Source organism: Sus scrofa, chromosome 1 (assembly GCF_054392235.1).
Source record: "Sus scrofa isolate SSC_HxYL_T2T_F1_AM1 chromosome 1, Sscrofa_HxYL_maternal_Yorkshire_Landrace_v2.0, whole genome shotgun sequence".
NCBI classification, from domain to species: Eukaryota; Metazoa; Chordata; class Mammalia; order Artiodactyla; family Suidae; genus Sus; species Sus scrofa.
This window is the reverse complement of record NC_139383.1, coordinates 28,176,941-28,193,459: the sequence shown is the minus strand read 5'-3', so window position 1 is coordinate 28,193,459 and position 16,519 is coordinate 28,176,941. Positions and strand designations below refer to the sequence as shown.

General features: G+C 37.5%; 2 protein-coding genes across 13 annotated transcripts in view; one reads left to right on the top strand and one right to left on the bottom strand.

The window, feature by feature from the left end:
* The window catches only part of PDE7B (phosphodiesterase 7B), a 608,116-nt gene that overhangs the window by 412,869 nt on the left and 178,728 nt on the right, over positions 1-16,519 (top strand). The window lies entirely within an intron of this gene.
* The window catches only part of MTFR2 (mitochondrial fission regulator 2), a 240,536-nt gene continuing 228,588 nt past the window's right edge, over positions 4,572-16,519 (bottom strand). The window contains exon 8 of one of the 2 annotated variants that reach the window (XM_084969591.1): positions 4,572-8,544. The gene's annotated coding sequence lies outside the window, so the exon portion shown is untranslated. The remainder of the gene's footprint in view (positions 8,545-16,519) is intronic. The other variant, XR_014811287.1, reaches the window with a different exon arrangement.

Sequence of the window (16,519 nt, the reverse complement as noted above, 5' to 3'; positions counted from 1 at the left end):
TCCGGATATATACCCAAGAGTGGGATTGCGGGGTCATATGGAAGTTCTATGTGTAGGTTTCTAAGGTATCTCCAAACTGTTCTCCATAGTGGTTGTACCAGTTTACATTCCCACCAACAGTGCAGGAGGGTTCCCTTTTCTCCACAACCCCTCCAGCAGTTGTTATTTGTGGACTTATTAATGAGGGCCATTCTGACTGGTGTGAGGTGGTATCTCATGGTAGTTCTGATTTGCATTTCTCTTATAATCAGTGATGTTGAGGATTTTTTCATGTGTTTGCTGGCCATCTGTATATCTTCTTTGGAGAAATGTCTATTCAGGTCTTTTGCCCATTTTTCCATTGATTGATTGGCTTTTTTTGCTGTTGAGTTGTATAAGTTGCTTATATATTCTAGAGATTAAGCCCTTGTCCGTTACATCATTTGAAACTATTTTCTCCCATTCTGTACATTGTCTTTTTGGTTTCTTTTTGGTTTCCTTTGCTGTGCAAAACGTTGTCAGCAGTTTGATTAGGTCCTATTGATTTATTTTTGCTCTAATTTCTATTGCTTTGGGAGACTGACCTGAGAAAATATTCATGATGTTGATGTCAGAGAGTGTTTTACCTATGTTCTCTTAGGAGTTTGATGGTGTCCTGTCGTATATTTAAGTCTTTCAGCCATTTGGAGTTTATTTTTGTGCATGGTGTGAGGGTGTGTTCTAGTTTCATTGCTTTGCATACAGCTGTCCAGGTTTCCCAGCAATGCTTGCTGAATAGACTTTCCTTTTCCCATTTTATGTTCTTGCCTCCCTTGTCAAAGATTAATTGACCATAGGTGTCGGGACTAATAGATTCTATTAACAAAAAAATTGCTTCATTGAAACCCTTGTGGGTCAGAAACAAAGGTTATATAAAGCAAAAACATGGATAATATAAATTTAAAGGGAACTCATTTGTGCAGATTATGGTCACAGTATGAAAAGAGTTAAAACAAAAAATACATATTTGGATGCCTTCAGGTGAGGGAATAGAATGCACACTCTCATTATGTGAAAGTAGAGAATTCAGTAAGAAAAAACACTGCCCCAGGAATAGAAGCTCTAGATTTTTTTTAGTTTCCCCAATACTTTTTTTTTCTACTATATAGCATGGTGAGCCAGTTACACATACATGTATGCATTCTTTTTTCTCACATTATCATGCTCCATCATAAGTGATTTGACATAATTCCTAGTGCTACACAGCAGGATCTCATTACTAATCCATTCCAAAGGCAATAGTCAGCATCTATTAACCCCAAGCTAGAAACTCTCATACTGAGTGAAGTAAGTCAGAAAGAGAAACTAGATTTTTTTTTATCAGATCATTGAATGTCATTTAGCACCCTGGACTCCAGGTAGCTCATCCATAGAATGGAAGACAAGGCTTAGTCACAGAGATTAGTCTAAAGCAGTGGTTCTCAAAGTGTTTTCCTTAAGCATTATGTGAAAACTGTTAGAAATGCAAATCCTCTGGCCCAATGTGGAACCCATTAAGTCAGAAACTCTGAAATTGGGACCCAATAATCTTTCAACATTGCCCCTTGTGATTTTGTTGTGGCACTCACTCTTTAGAACCATGAGCTTTGGGTTCTCTTGGAAATCCATGGTGAGGGCTTTAGAGGCCCTGTTCCCTTCAACTCCAACAGCTCTGAGACAAGGTCTCTACAACATAGGTGGTGGCCTCAAGCCTGCCAGTTGAGGTTAGACATGAAGAAATTAAAGGTCATTCTTTCATTCTTCTCTACTCCCATTCCCTATTCCCTTGCTCCCTACATTCACATCCACCAGTGTAAGCAAATTGTGCTCACATGACTACTTCCTGTGTACTCATGCCTGAAATCACTTCTGCTAGGAGAAAAGCCTTTGGATACACAATTAGATTAATATTGTTAATATAGTAATAGTTTTAATAAATATATCAACAATATACCCAATAATATCATATATTATAACAACAGATTAAAACAACTCGTGATTGAGGTAATGTTCTCTGTGAACACTTTTTAATCATGCATAACAAATATTTTCTAAGTGTGATGACAAACAAGACAATACTAGCTGAAGGCAGAAAGAGGTGGATTCCAACAATGGGGGTGGTGATCAAGAAGCTGTAAGAAAAAAAAGGCTTTGAACTTCAAAGGCCTTAAAGCCAATGCCTTGAGTTTCCTTCAACACTCATAGTCATTGAGGGTTTTTAGTTTCTTTTGGTTTTTGTTGTTTAATCCGCAAAAGAGCTTCCTTGCCAAAGAATTTGTTAATCAAAATGTCGCCATAATCCATAGTTTATCCATCTTCATCACTGCTGTGATAAATCAATGTGAAGGCTGAAGCTGGCGGCCTCTCCATTCCTTTCCACATATGTTGGACTAAAAATTTTCACTGTCTCTTAGACAGTTCTACTTTATAAGTACTTTGTCATAGTGACAACTCTGATTGATTTCACATTTCAAATAGGTATCATTTATTTTTTGCTTCAGATTATTCTTAATTTATAATCTCCTTAAATTCAAATTAAGACTGCATTGTACAATGCCTAACACATTGCATTATTACTATCACTGGCATTTGTGATAATATACTGTTTTATGTTTTCTCTGTTCTAGCTTTGCAATATCAGAAGAAGCAGATTGTCTTTCCTTTTTTACTTAATTGTTCCCTGTAGCTAGATTTTGTGGATGGTTTACCATTAGGATAAATGACTACAAATGAAGGAAAATATGATGTAAAAATATGAGCTGCATATCTATTCATGTTTCATCTACAGATATTAAAATATTTTTTCCAGTGTTTGGTCCATGGGAAGAACACAGTTAAGACACTTCAAAGACACTCTGTTACACAAATGGGAATAGTAACCTTAATGAAGCGTGAAACTTTAGATTTTATAAATGCTTTGAAGTACACAGTTTCGCACGATGCTCCCAACAGCCCAATGAAGTAGGTATGGAGTTATTGCCTCTTACTTACTTGGCTGGAAAAAAAAGTCTAGGAAGATTCACTGGTTTGCCCACCATCACACAATGAGTTATGAAACTAATTATTGGTCCAGATGCTTGGGTCACCCATGCTCAGTTACCTCTTCTGTTGTCATCATGAGCTGAGCTCCTTTCAACCCTCCTCCCCCAAGTCTGATCAACCTCCACTACATTGGGCCATGCCATATTTCAGTAGGTAGCATAAAAGAAAAAGAGATTTCTTTTTGATTGGTAGGCTCTTAATTGGAGGGAAATAGAAGCTATTCTGTATCTGACTCTAAATAAACGTGGACATAAAAAGTCTAGTCTCAGTCAACATCTCAGCCCACCAGAGTAACATTGCAGGTATCACTCATGTTGTCATTCAGAAGAGTATATCTTCTTGGTGCTAAACCAGATGATTTTCAATCCTGGCTAACCCTTAGAATCACCTGAGGAGATTTTTTTTTTTAATTCAGTTGCTCTAGTCTCACCCCCTTGAATCTAAGATGGGGCATAAGTATTGATATTTTAGAAAGCTCCCTAGGTGACAAATGTGCAGCCAGGATTGAGATCCACTGATACCGCTGAAATGGAAGCAAGAGTGTTATAAACTGTCACAGAAGCCGCCTTTTTGCCTCCTCAAACTGGGTAAAAGCCTGTCTGTTGACAGTCCCAACCATTTCTATGTGGAGCCCTTGTATAATTTCCAAACAAGTCAGAAAGTTGTGTCTACCAGAGAATTCCTGTGGGCTATTATTAAAGGGCTTATGGTTAACTGATGGGCTGAATTAATGGTGAGCATTAAGACAGATTGAACCTCAAAATTCGGGCAGATTAACAAAGTGACCAATGTGGAGGTACAGATTTCAAGTTTAACTTTTAGTTTCCTATCTCTCACACGACAAGCACTGGTGGTAATAAAAAGGATGCTTTCTTTCCTTTACCAGTCAAGTGTGCATGGACCAGCCCTTGTAAAAACTTGGGTCTATCCAGATAGACATAGGAGGAGAGCTATAATTAACTTGAGTAAGCAAAGTAATAAATAGCAACTTGAAAAACAACTTCTAGAAATCTAAGAGGGACGTAGGGTCTGTCCTTAAACTACCCCTTCCTTTATTAATCTCCTGCACAAGGAAACCCCTAGAAATTGCATCAATAACTGTTTCCTCTTCCTATATGGGACCTGATTATGTGGACATGTGTATGTGAGTGTCCCATTAAGGAAACACTTAAGAATAAAACAAGTTTACTAAAGTGGATGAATTATAAGAAAAAACTCATTTCATATAAAAATGAGGAGGTGAATATGTCATAAAAGTTATAGTACTAGAGGAAAAAAATCAGTTCTCTTTACAAGGTTGAATATACAAATTACATCTGAAGTTTCTATTTCACCAGATATATTTGACACCACCCTATCTGGAGTAAGGGGATATCTAAGTATTAATTAATCTTTTGCAGCTAGGCACATGTGTAAGTGAATTCATGATTAGAAAAATCACTCAAAATCAACTGAAATGTCTGCACTATTTATAACAGTCATAGCTACGAATGAACCCACAATACAGCAAAAACAGGCAACTGGAGTAGACATTTTAAAGTCAAGAACTTGCCTTTATTACACTAGAGGGGGAAAAATATCTCATGTATTTAATTTTATTCAACAAGTACTTTTTGAGGATTATGGTTTTGACATTGTTGAGAGTAAGAAATAACATAGGACTTCATAATAACTACAAAACATATATTAACACATATTAAATGAGTAGAGAATGTGACTCAGTATAATGGAATTATAATACAAGACAGCAGATATTAAAGTCCTGATTTAAATACATGCTATTACCAAAAAAGAAATGTAGAATAGAAACACTGAGTACTGTAAGCAGTTGGAAGGACATAAAGTTGTCAAAAGCCCTAGGGCTCAATTTGTTTCCTCATTTTAGCAAACTTTTCTAAGACAGCATTTTCATCAGTAATAAATATTGGCTGTGCTTTGCCATCAAATCAGGTCTAGCTTTCTCATCCCAGAACCAAAGGTTATTTGGAATTAAACTCATTCATTGTGATTTGCCATGTGTCCTCTCCACCAACTCTGTAGTCTATAGGCAATCAGTCTGAGCCCCTTCAGATGCCCCTCTGCCCAGGCACTGATCCTTCAGGCCTTAAGATCCTTTGCCCACCTGGTCTGCCTCCAAAACATTAACCCTTCCCCCTCCCCACCCCACACACACACTTAACACCTACTCAGTTCCTATTTGTCTATCAAAAACCAGTTCTAGGAGTTCCTGTTGTGGTGCAGTGGAAATGATTCCAACCAGTATCCGTGAGGATGTGGGTTCAGTCCCTGGCCTCGCTCAGTGGGTTGGGGATCTGGCATGGCCATGAGTTGTGGTGTAGGTCACAGACATGGCTTGGATCCCACATTGATGTGGCTGTGGTGTAGGCTGGCAGCTATAGCTCTGATTCGACCTCTAGCCTGGGAACCTCCATATGCCACAGGTGCAGCCCTAAAAAGCAAAAACAAAAACAAACAAATAAAAAAACAGACCTGCTCTAAACCTGAAACTTGCTCTGACAAACCCAAAAAAAGGACACATTTTGTGCCCAGTATCTTGAGAAACATTAAAGATTTTAAAAGATATTTTTAAAAGGTCTCTTCTGAAAGAGACACAAATACTATGTTTTGTCAGAACTATAGCCAGTAAGAATCCTGCTTGTAAGGTAGTTCAGTGGGAAAGGAAAGCCATGTATACAAGTGGAAATTTGACCTTTTCTAAGGAGAATAGAAAAGTACTCCCTGCAGTTAGAAAAGAGAGCGATGGTGACATTCTTAAAGCTGACTAACATGCCTGCTATCCCTGCTATATACAGAACAAGGTATTTCTGTCCTGAGTGGCTGATTGGTCTGAATGACAATCTTACTAGCCCAGGGACACCAGTTCAAAGCCTTGGCCATTACCTATTACAAGTAAATGCTTTTTACTATAACATAAGTTTAATGAGCTATAGATAAATATTCCAGCTAATGTATTTGTCAGGGGAATAATTAGGAATACATGAAAATAAAAATTATTGGAAAAGGAATTAAAATAGATTTAGAAGTTTGTTTTCTTTAAAAGCCTGTTATATAGGACTTGTTTTTTAATTTAATTGTTAATTAACAGTTAATTTATCAGCTTTCTTTGAATAAAAGGACACATGCATACACAGAGAGGGAAGGAGAAAGATTGATTTAAAAAATTATTCATCCAGGAGTTCCCGTCGTGGCGCAGTGGTTAACGAATCCAACTAGGAACCATGAGGTTGCGGGTTCGGTCCCTGCCCTTGCTCAGTGGGTTAACGATCCGGCGTTGCCGTGAGCTGTGGTGTAGGTTGCAGACGCGGCTCGGATCCCGCATTGCTGTGACTCTGGCGTAGGCCGGTGGCTACAGCTCCGATTCAACCCCTAGCCTGGGAACCTCCATATGCCGGGGGAGCGGCCCAAGAAATAGCAACAATAACAACAACAACAACAACAACAAAGACAAAAAGCCAAAAAAAAAAAAAAATTATTCATCCAGTTAATTAAATTTCATATAATGTTCACCCTTAACTGAGAAAAACATCTCTACTTAATGCTGATATATGTTTAGATATAGGAAACTTTACCAGAAAGCATAGATTCCTTAGTGTCAAATATCTAAACCTAGATAAACATATTGAGAATAATGTCATAGAATTTTCTAATTTCTAAATCATGACTTTACATTTTGACATGATTATTTGCTCATTTATAAACAAGCATGTCTTTTGAATTGATTTTTCTAAATTTCTAGATTTACTTATTCAAACAAATCAAGCAGTGCCACTGGCTCTTATTTAGGTCATAAATATTTTTGAGCAAAAAAATTAACCTCACTCAGAAACCCGTTGATTTACCAAAAGATCCACTACCAGCTATTTTTATATGCTATATTTAGATTTCCTTTAAATTGTATATTATATAGACTCCGCAAAACTAAGAAAATAATATCGTATTAAGTTTTCCACTATTACAAAGGACAGGAAAATGACAGAGACAAAAGAGCAGATTTTTATCAATATAGGACAAGGAGGAGTATTTTGTAACTTTGTTCTCTGTTGATTTAACCCACTTAAACAATCTAGCTTTGTTGCAGGAAGGAGATGTGTCCTCTCCTCTTTTAAACTCATTCTCTGTCCCATTGTGGGAGGCTAAGCAGCAGAAACATACCCATTTGACCCCAAATGTAGTCTTTTATCTTGGCCTGGTTGTTTTGATCCAGTACAGAGAAGAAAAATTCAGCTAGTTACCCTAATTCTTTTCCAGTGTGCACAGCACTGTGCGAATAAGTCTGAAGAGCCCAGCACAGAGTACAATGGATATATTGTTTGATGTTCTCTCTCTCTGAGATATAACAATCCTCACTTAGCTCACAGGGATGCTGGGACGATTAGTCACATTAAATTCCAATTACACTTCTTTGGAAATATAATACTATGGTCAAATATTAAGGCTGATAAGAAACACCCAGGCCCATCACCCACTCCTCTGAAATGGCCCTTTAACAGTCTGGTCCAGAAATAAGCTGAAGGTCATTGTTCCCTTCAAACTTGTGTCTGTGTTTCTGAGCTATTCTGTTATTGTTGTTTACTGGTTATGTGACAATTTCAAGAAGCAAAGGAAGTAGTTCATTTGGAAAAGCTTATGTACACATTTGTTCTTTTTCTGTATTTCCACCACCAAGAATCTATCCTAAGAAAATACTCAAATACACATAAGGTTTTTGTACAGAGATGTTTCTGCAGTATATTTATAAGAAATAAAAATTTAATGACAATCTACATGCCTAAGAATAGGGAAGAGATTAATTTAATGATCATAGAAGCATATGTTGAAACATCATGTGGCCATTAAACACTGCATTTGCAAAAGGTTTTAATGACAAAGAGAATTATTTTCTTACAATGCTAAGGAAAAAGAACACAAAAGAGTATAAGTTATATACTACCAAATATTAAATGTGTATAATATAGAATATATTTATATATGTACCTTTCAGGCTAGAAAGATAACAGGAAATGTTACCAATAGTCAATGGATGGGGTATTATACATGATTCTTCCATTCTGAATCTTGTCCTTGTCATTCCCCACTTACTGCAAGAAACATTTCTCACATTTCACAAAACAAATATGCACATACAGACCCACAACCACTGGCAATGAAGTCAGAAAAAACTTATTTTCCAAGCTGTCTTACCATTTGACATTGTATGATGTTAGCACAGTCTCTAATCAATGCGTTATTCATAGACTACGGTACTTTTGTCTCATAAGACTATGCTAGAATTAACTGATATGGTGTATCCGAAATCCTTTTTAATAAGAAAAATCCCACATAGTTAAACATGACTATTTCTTGGAGGTAGAGGAAGAGGGCCTTTCATAGTTTTTCCCGGTCAGTCTGTACAGTGAAGGCAGTTTTGCCATCCTCCCTTCGGCCAGCAGCTGGGATTCTGACCCCCATGAAGGACACTGCGAAGACGCTCATGAAACCTGGTCCCTGTAGGTGAAGTGAAAAACATAGAGTGCAAATTAGTCAACTTAATAAACGATGCATTTCAGTTTATTTATAGAATGATGCTATTTTTGCATTATTTTTCAAACTTTCCTTAAAATTGACAGCCATACTTTAAAATTCCAAAAAGTGATATCAGAACATGACAATTTTATTTCTATCACAAATTTAAATAGTGGAAAGAAGGTAGGAAATTCAGGAGGAAGGAAAGAGAGAGGGTGAGAAGGAGGGAAAGAAGGAGAGAAAAAGAAAGAAATACAAAGATCTCAGAAATATTACAGGGAGGTCCCAAATCTACTACAAGGGAGGTTGGGAATTACAAATTTTTTCTATGCTGAGGAGGAGGAAACAGAATGATGAGCTCACACCTAGGTGAAGAGGGAAGTAATGACTCCTCAGACCTAAAAAAATTAAAGGATTTTGGCAGCTAAGCTGCTTGAAGTCCAGTCTAATTTGGAATGGGTGTAAATAATATGTATCCTGAGAGTTATTTCTAGAAATTCTCACAAACCACCAGGTAACATTAAAAAAAAAAAAAAAAAAGAAGAGGAAGAAATCACAGAGTTCATAAACAAATCTTTGTTGCCTTTTGAGGTCAACACTTAAACAGTCTATACCAGGATTGAGGAACTTTTAACCACAGGGGCATTGGTAAGCGTTGAACCTGATTCCATTCTTAGACCCTGCCCTTCTTTTCAATTCACATTCTAGCTTTCTTCTTATCGCCTGAAAGAAACATTTTCGGCTTAGCCAATAAGATTTGAAGTCAGTTTCTGGTTTGTAAGCTGAATCAAAGAGAGCAAGAAGCTGTAAATGGAAAAGTAAGGTCAGAAACACAGCCATGAGAATTGGATCCCATAATTGGGATCATAGTAACATCGGAAGTTGGTGTCAGGAGGTTGGGGGAAATCATTGCAGTCCTAGGTCCAGGGCTAGAATAAGATCAGGCCAGAGAAACAAGTCTGAGAGGCCAGCCCCTGAAGCCCTGGTGAGGTAACAGGTGCAGCTAGCTTCCAGATTTCCTGCAAGGGTGGTTCATCACCCAGAATCCCAGTCCATGTCATGTGCTGAATAGACCTCTTTCTGGTTAAATTTACATTATACTCATTTCTCAGACCTGATCACAAACTGGAGTTTGTCTTACTCTTGCAGATGGTTGATGAAGAAAGAGATTCATCCTAATAGTGATTTTTCACTTCTAACAGGAAAAATTTTTTTTTACTTTCTCTTCCTTTACAGCAGAAATATGTGTAGAATTTGCCCCACATAAATCAAGCTACTCTGTTATCCAGATGGCAGTACTCAGTGGCTCCCGATATTTAGTCAGATCCCTTCTCAAGTGAACCTTAAACATGGAGCATCTTTCTTCTCAGAGTAAGATTGATGAAGGGCCCATTTATCACTATTTATTTGAAATATTACAGGATCTGAATCATATAGTCAAAGTAATGGAAAATATAATTATCATTTTATAATAGATCCTTTATTATTAATAGTTGCTTGCTGCCTGGACTTGGAATCATTCTTTTGCATGACTGCAATCTCCATGTGTCCAAATGTAGATTTTGGCCTTTGGAATAATATTCTCATTTTTTACCCACATTTTTCTGTCTTGGCTAAGAAGAGCCTTATAGTGGCTGGACTAGAGTAGGGAAGCATTAGGGTGTGTATTTCTAAGTGCCTGAACTAACATGGGGTAAGCTGTGGGATAGTGGCTGACTTGATGAAACAGCCTCAGTTAGGTCTTCATCTCTGACATTATCCGAGGTGGTTGGATTTAGAACCATAAGATATAGAAGCATCTGTTGTCATATTCTTGTTTTTTAAAAAAAGAAGTAAAAAGAGGAATAAGTTTGGGTGTAGCTTTTACTGAATTAGTAAAATTGAAGTTCTTAAGAAATGATAATGATTTAGAATACAGTTTATGTGTCTCCCTTAGATAAGACTTTAGGGTCTTTGTTTTGTGTATGCCTCTCTCGTTAGATAGAAAATCCAATTCCAAGCAATAACAAATTCATGGCAATTTAATAAAAGAGAAATAAACCAAGAAAAGCACTGAGCAACCCCTTGACTTCCCTGACTTACCAGCCTTGACTTAAAATATGCCGCATCCCACTTCTCTCTCAACTCTCTACCCCCACAGGGTGTCCGCTCCCTTCCCAGCCTGCTGCCCACTGCCAACAGTCACCTTCCCACTTTCTCCTTGCTCAGGGGAGACTTTGTCAGCAAAATGAGGCCTTTGGGGCTCACTTTTTCCTCCCACGCTCTTTGCACTCTGTCTGGTTGTGGTCCCCACAGTGTGAATTGTAGCTCCTGCTCGTTAGTGGCAACGTCTAGACAATGGGAGGTGTTAAGATTTTTTCAGAGACAGACCTGCAGACTTAGTCTAGGGTGATGGGGCCAGACTGACTTAAGTAACTGCTTCCTTCATCCTAACTTCCTCATGTTATGAATATGTCTATTCACAAATAGTTTCAGAGTTGTGATTTGGAAAAGTTAAGGAATGAGGACTGTGTGTTTTATGTCTTTTCCATTTTCTTGTGGGTACTCAGGGAGCCACCTTTCAACAGCACCATGATATCTCAGCCATTCGATTATGTTCTCTGGGAATTAAAAGAGGGAATTGTGAAAGTCTCTATGTAGAAAGACCTAGTTAAACATGTAAGAAAGAGAAAGCTATATAATTTCTTTGGTTAAAAAGGGTACTCTGACAGTCAACTCTAATATGAAAGTAATTTTCTCCATATTAATAGCCAGCTAATATCTGTATCCTAGCATGCACTTTTTTCTAACATTATCTTCACTTTGGAGAGTAAAATTAGCCCCATTCTACAGTTAGAAAAATGAAGACACAGAGCATTCAAGGATTTCATTCAAAATAACAAAAGAGCCAGACAAAAGCTAATGGCTTACAGATGTAGGATATTTTTCAAAGAAGAAGCACAAATCATGTTATCTTTGATGTAACATGTGTAGAACTAACAAAACGCCTGCCTTTGAGATTTACAATAGTCAGAGGGGAAAAAAATCTTTTTCATCTTTTTTATTTTAAAATTCCTCTGTGTATGTAGTCATTTCTCTAAAACCAAGCCAAGTTATTTTTTATGAATAACAAATTTAACTAAATAAATTATGCAACAAGTTAAATTAAAATTTCCTTGTAGTAAATCTTAAAAATGTCTTCTCCTCTTTACCAGTTCTTTTATGGGAGAAAAACACAGGCATGATGACAATGGCCAAAACTAAGGTCATTCTCTTTCTTCCCAAATCCAGTTGACTGAACTAGTTGTTGCACTGGAGAAGTCACAACAGCCTTATCTAGTGAGACAGACTTACCGTGTGGCAGGCACAGAGGTCTCTGCCTTCAGGTGGCTTTCTGACCAGAGGTGGTGGGTAAGACAGATGTGCTCGGAGGCGTGAACCTGGATGCCCATCCATGTTAGGGGAGCACAAGGGAGGCCATCAAACTTGGGCTAAGGATCAGGGTACCATTTATGGATGAGGTGAGAGCCAAACTAATACCTAAAATATGTGTAGGAATGAGCCTGGTGAGGGAATGTGAGAAATGACCCAAAAAGGTAGAACAGGATGTGAGAAGATCTAGAAGAGAAAAGGCTGGCAGCATATTAGTAGAATCTAAAGAAATCCAGTGCGACAGGAGTGATAGGGAGCGGAGATAACCTACCTATTAGAATCTCCCTTTGGCACTTTTTGAATATATTAGATTTATGAACACTCGGTAGTATGCTAGTTAAATAGATCACACTAAGACCCAACTGCTGATGCACATACCACTTGTGGATAAATAGAAAGACTTTGGATGTGGCCAAAGATCCTTAACTAATAGATGTTCTCTATCATTTAGAGCTTCCTGTTGTAAACTGGGTTCAAACCGAAGTCTTATAGGACTGGCACTTACTTCATTAATGTCTGACCTCACACTCACTCTTTAAGAAGTCAAAGGAATAGGATGTGTATATGTATGTATAACTGGGTCACCATCCTGTACAGTAGAAAAAAAAATCGTATTGGGGAAATAAAAATTTTAAAAATGAATAAATTCATAGAAGGAGGTGAAATAAAAACAAACAAACAAAAAACCCACCTTTCAATTAAAATATTCTTTGCCAAAAAAAAAAAAAAGAGGTCAAAGGAAATTTTTTTTTAAAAGCTCTGACATTTGCTTTCTATCTTGTCTAGTTACTTTTTAGAAAGATAGTTGAGGGAGTTCCCTGGCACAGCAGAAATGAATCTGACTGGTATCCATGAGAATGCAGGTTTGATCCCTGCCCTGAGCTGTGGCGTAGGTTGCAGATGCAGCTTGGATCCTGCGTTGCTGTGGCTGTGACTTAGGCCAGCAGCTGTAGCTCCAATTTGACCCTTAGCCTAGGAACCTCCATATGCCAGAGGTGCAACCCTAAAAAAAAAAAGATCATTGAAATTATTATTATTTTTGGGGGGGAGGGGTCTTTTTTTTTTTTTTTTTTTTTTTTTTTTTTTTTTTTTTTTTTTTTGGCTATTTCTTGGGCTGCTCCTGCAGCATATGGAGGTTCCCAGGCTAGGGGTCTAATTGGAGCTGTAGCCACCGGCCTACGCCAGAGCTACAGCAACGCGGGATCCGAGCTGCGTCTGCAACCTACACCACAGCTCAAGGCAACGCTGGATCGTTAACCCACTGAGCAAGGGCAGGGACCGAACCCGCAACCTCATGGTTCCTAGTCGGATTTGTTAACCACTGCGCCACGACAGGAACTCCCTGAAATTATTTTCTTGATTTTAGATGAACTACATATTCATTTTAGGAACTTGGGATATAGAGGAAACCTATATAAAGAAAATAAAACCATCCACAATAACACCAATGCTGATAACTATTGTCAATATTAATGTGCAAATAGTATTCATTATATTATTTTCTAAGCTATAAAATATTTCATAACAACTTTTTTTTATTAATTTGGGTGTATTCCTTCTTTTTGGGTACACATACACATGTGATATATATTCCCTTCATTTTAAAATCAGTTTTAATGACATAGTTTACAAATACATTCTTATTTTGCAGTTTTTTTGTAAAACTCTGTCTAGTGTGTAACTTGCAGCCCAGTCAAAATTAATTTGTAAGCTATAAAGCTATTGTATTTCAAAGAGCTTCAGGCTCATGCAGGCCTCTATTCATTAGTTTTAAAACACCACTGTGAAATGACGTAGGTGGCAAGTATTATTATCGCTGTATTCAGATGGGGCATCCAAAGCAGACAGCAGTTGCATAACCAAGGCAGGGCTAGAAATATACTGGGGTTATTTTGAAAGTAGGTAGAATATAAATTATAGGTGAAATGAAAATCGGTGATTTATATTTCTATTCAAAAGGCTCATCTCTTTGAAATAATAATGCATAAAACATACTGGCCCTTTGTTACTTTTCCTTGAATTAAGAACCAAATATGACCTTGGGGAGTCCACATGAGTATCAATGAAAAGTCAAGCCAGTTGCATATGAAGAGTTGCTGCCAAGACTTGCCTGAAAGCTTAAATGATGTGTTGAGCTAACAGGAATTCTAAAAGATTAACTTGAATATGAATGTGGCAGTTAAAATACACATAGGTATGCACGTGTGCAAACGTAGAGACATACACAGAATTTTAAGACCAAGAATAGCTACAGAGCCCAATTCCACGATATTTTTATTAGTAATCTTTACTTGGGCACAATTTTGTCTGAAGCTGGTGGAATCCTTTTTCCTGAGTCAAGCCTGCAGAATCAAGCCTGTTGGGAGTCAGCAAACCACAACAGACGTCATCAGATCTCTGGTGCTTCAGGATATACATACTGATCACTGCAGGGGTTGGGAAGAATTTTTTTTTTTTTTGCTTGCGCAGGCTTGTACAATTGTCAGCGGATATAACCCTTGCCTCTCTTTGAAGTGTGAGCTATCAAAAACTACATAAACCAGACAGAGCTGTTTTCTGACTCAAGGTGACAGAGCAGACCAATGCCTGAATGATATTTCTGTCTAAAGATGGAAATAGGATTATGAATTCACTATATCTAATTTGCACCTTCCTTTGAAAAGGTGGAGTCCCCAAAGAAATTTTTGCCTCGTGCTTTTCTTCCTGAGAATAAGTAATCAAATGGAAAATAGAGGACAGGTAGGATGACTGACCACACAGTTCATGAAATTAGCAAGAGAGCAAGGGGGAAATTGTCAACTGTGACAGTGACAAACCCCAAGTCTGAGTCAGTGACATCTGGATAACCCCTCTTCGCCTTGTGACCAGATAAATATACATTGTTGATTCCCGGATTCCTTCCATACTTGGTGCAATGCTTGAAAAAAATTTTGACCAGGTTTTTGGCATTTTCAGCTTTTCTGGGAATAGTTCTAAATGACCTAGGGGAAATTTTCTAAACCAGCGAACAGTTTTGGCAGCAAAAGCAAGCCTCAGTATGTATTACGATTGAAACAAAGTAGTTTAGCCTTTTACTCATGCAAGGATCTCTGAGAACATCTGTGTTAAGCAGAATAAAATGAATCTGATATCTCTATTTTTAATATGTGGACAAATGTTTTACATTTTATTATTTTAACTCTTTAAAACAATTGATGATTTGCTAACAAACAAGAAATTAACTAGATGATCAACACCAACCTTGTAATTTACTTTTACAGAATCAAGTTCTCAATTGTACTATATTTGTTCCACTTATATGGTTGCTTTCTCTGTTATCATGTTAAAAAAAAAAGTATAAAACAACCTGTCTAGGCCTTCATTATTCTCATCTGTATAGTGGAGATAATAGGTCCTTTATCAAAGGGCTACTGAAATAATTAGATAATACAATATAAGTAAAATTTCTAACCCAGTGGCTTACACAGTAGATTCTTTCTGATACACTCCCTTCTACCTTCTTGTTATTTTCTGTGGCACTTGGGGAAAAAAAGTGTGTGAGGATGTCAGTGGATTAATTGTGTCAAGTCCAACTAGTAAGGGCACAAAGCCAGGTATGTCTAAAGGAGCTTCCATTTCTGAGTGCTAACTGCATACCTGGCACATAATAAATGCTCTATAAATATTAGCTATTATCATAGCTCACGCCTCGTTTTACCCTCACAATAACTCGGGAGAGTGTTTACTTTCATTCTCATTTTCCAATTGATGAAAGTAAGGCTCGGAAGGTCAAGTAACTTCCCCAATGTCACACAGTAGGGTTATGACAGAGCCAGAATTTCAGCTCAGATCCTCTCCAGAGCTCTTGGCCTCGCCCCTGCACGCGCTGCACCTACGGGAGGGTAGAAAGTATTGGGCAGGCAGGCCTTGGGCGAAATCAATCATCCGGAACAGACCAGGAAATAAACCAAAATAAAAAGACAAGGTAACTGGCTTCTCACCTGTGCATTCTAAAAGAAATCTCCAATAACTAACTCTAAGCCTACTTACTTACAAGCATAATACATATAACTCAGCCAGCTTGGTCATCTGGTCTTAGAGCCTCTAGAATATTTAAAGCAATAGAATTGAAGATAGGGATAGGTTTCTACAGCCAATTGCCCTGAAAACAAGAAAAATGACTTCTAAAAACCTGCGAAATGCTGACCCCAAACTATTAAAAACTGTAGTAGCCCAGAGCCATTTATTAGCATAGGAGTGAAAAACCTGAGAACACTCAAATAGTCCTTGAAGTAATTGATAGTCATCATAAAGTCATTTAAATTGTTCAAACAGAACTGAAATATGTTACACATTTCATATAAAAGGCAAATTTCATCCAATTATTCTTTTTAGTTCAGAGACTTAAATAGGAAGTATCAGGGTGGGGGGAGGAACACTTAAATAATCCTTTCTGTTGATAGCATTAGCTAATAACTAAAGGATTTTGGCAGTATTTTTTTTTCATTATTAATACTGAAAATTTAACAACATAAGCTTTAATTTTTCACTTGCTGGACTTTTTTAC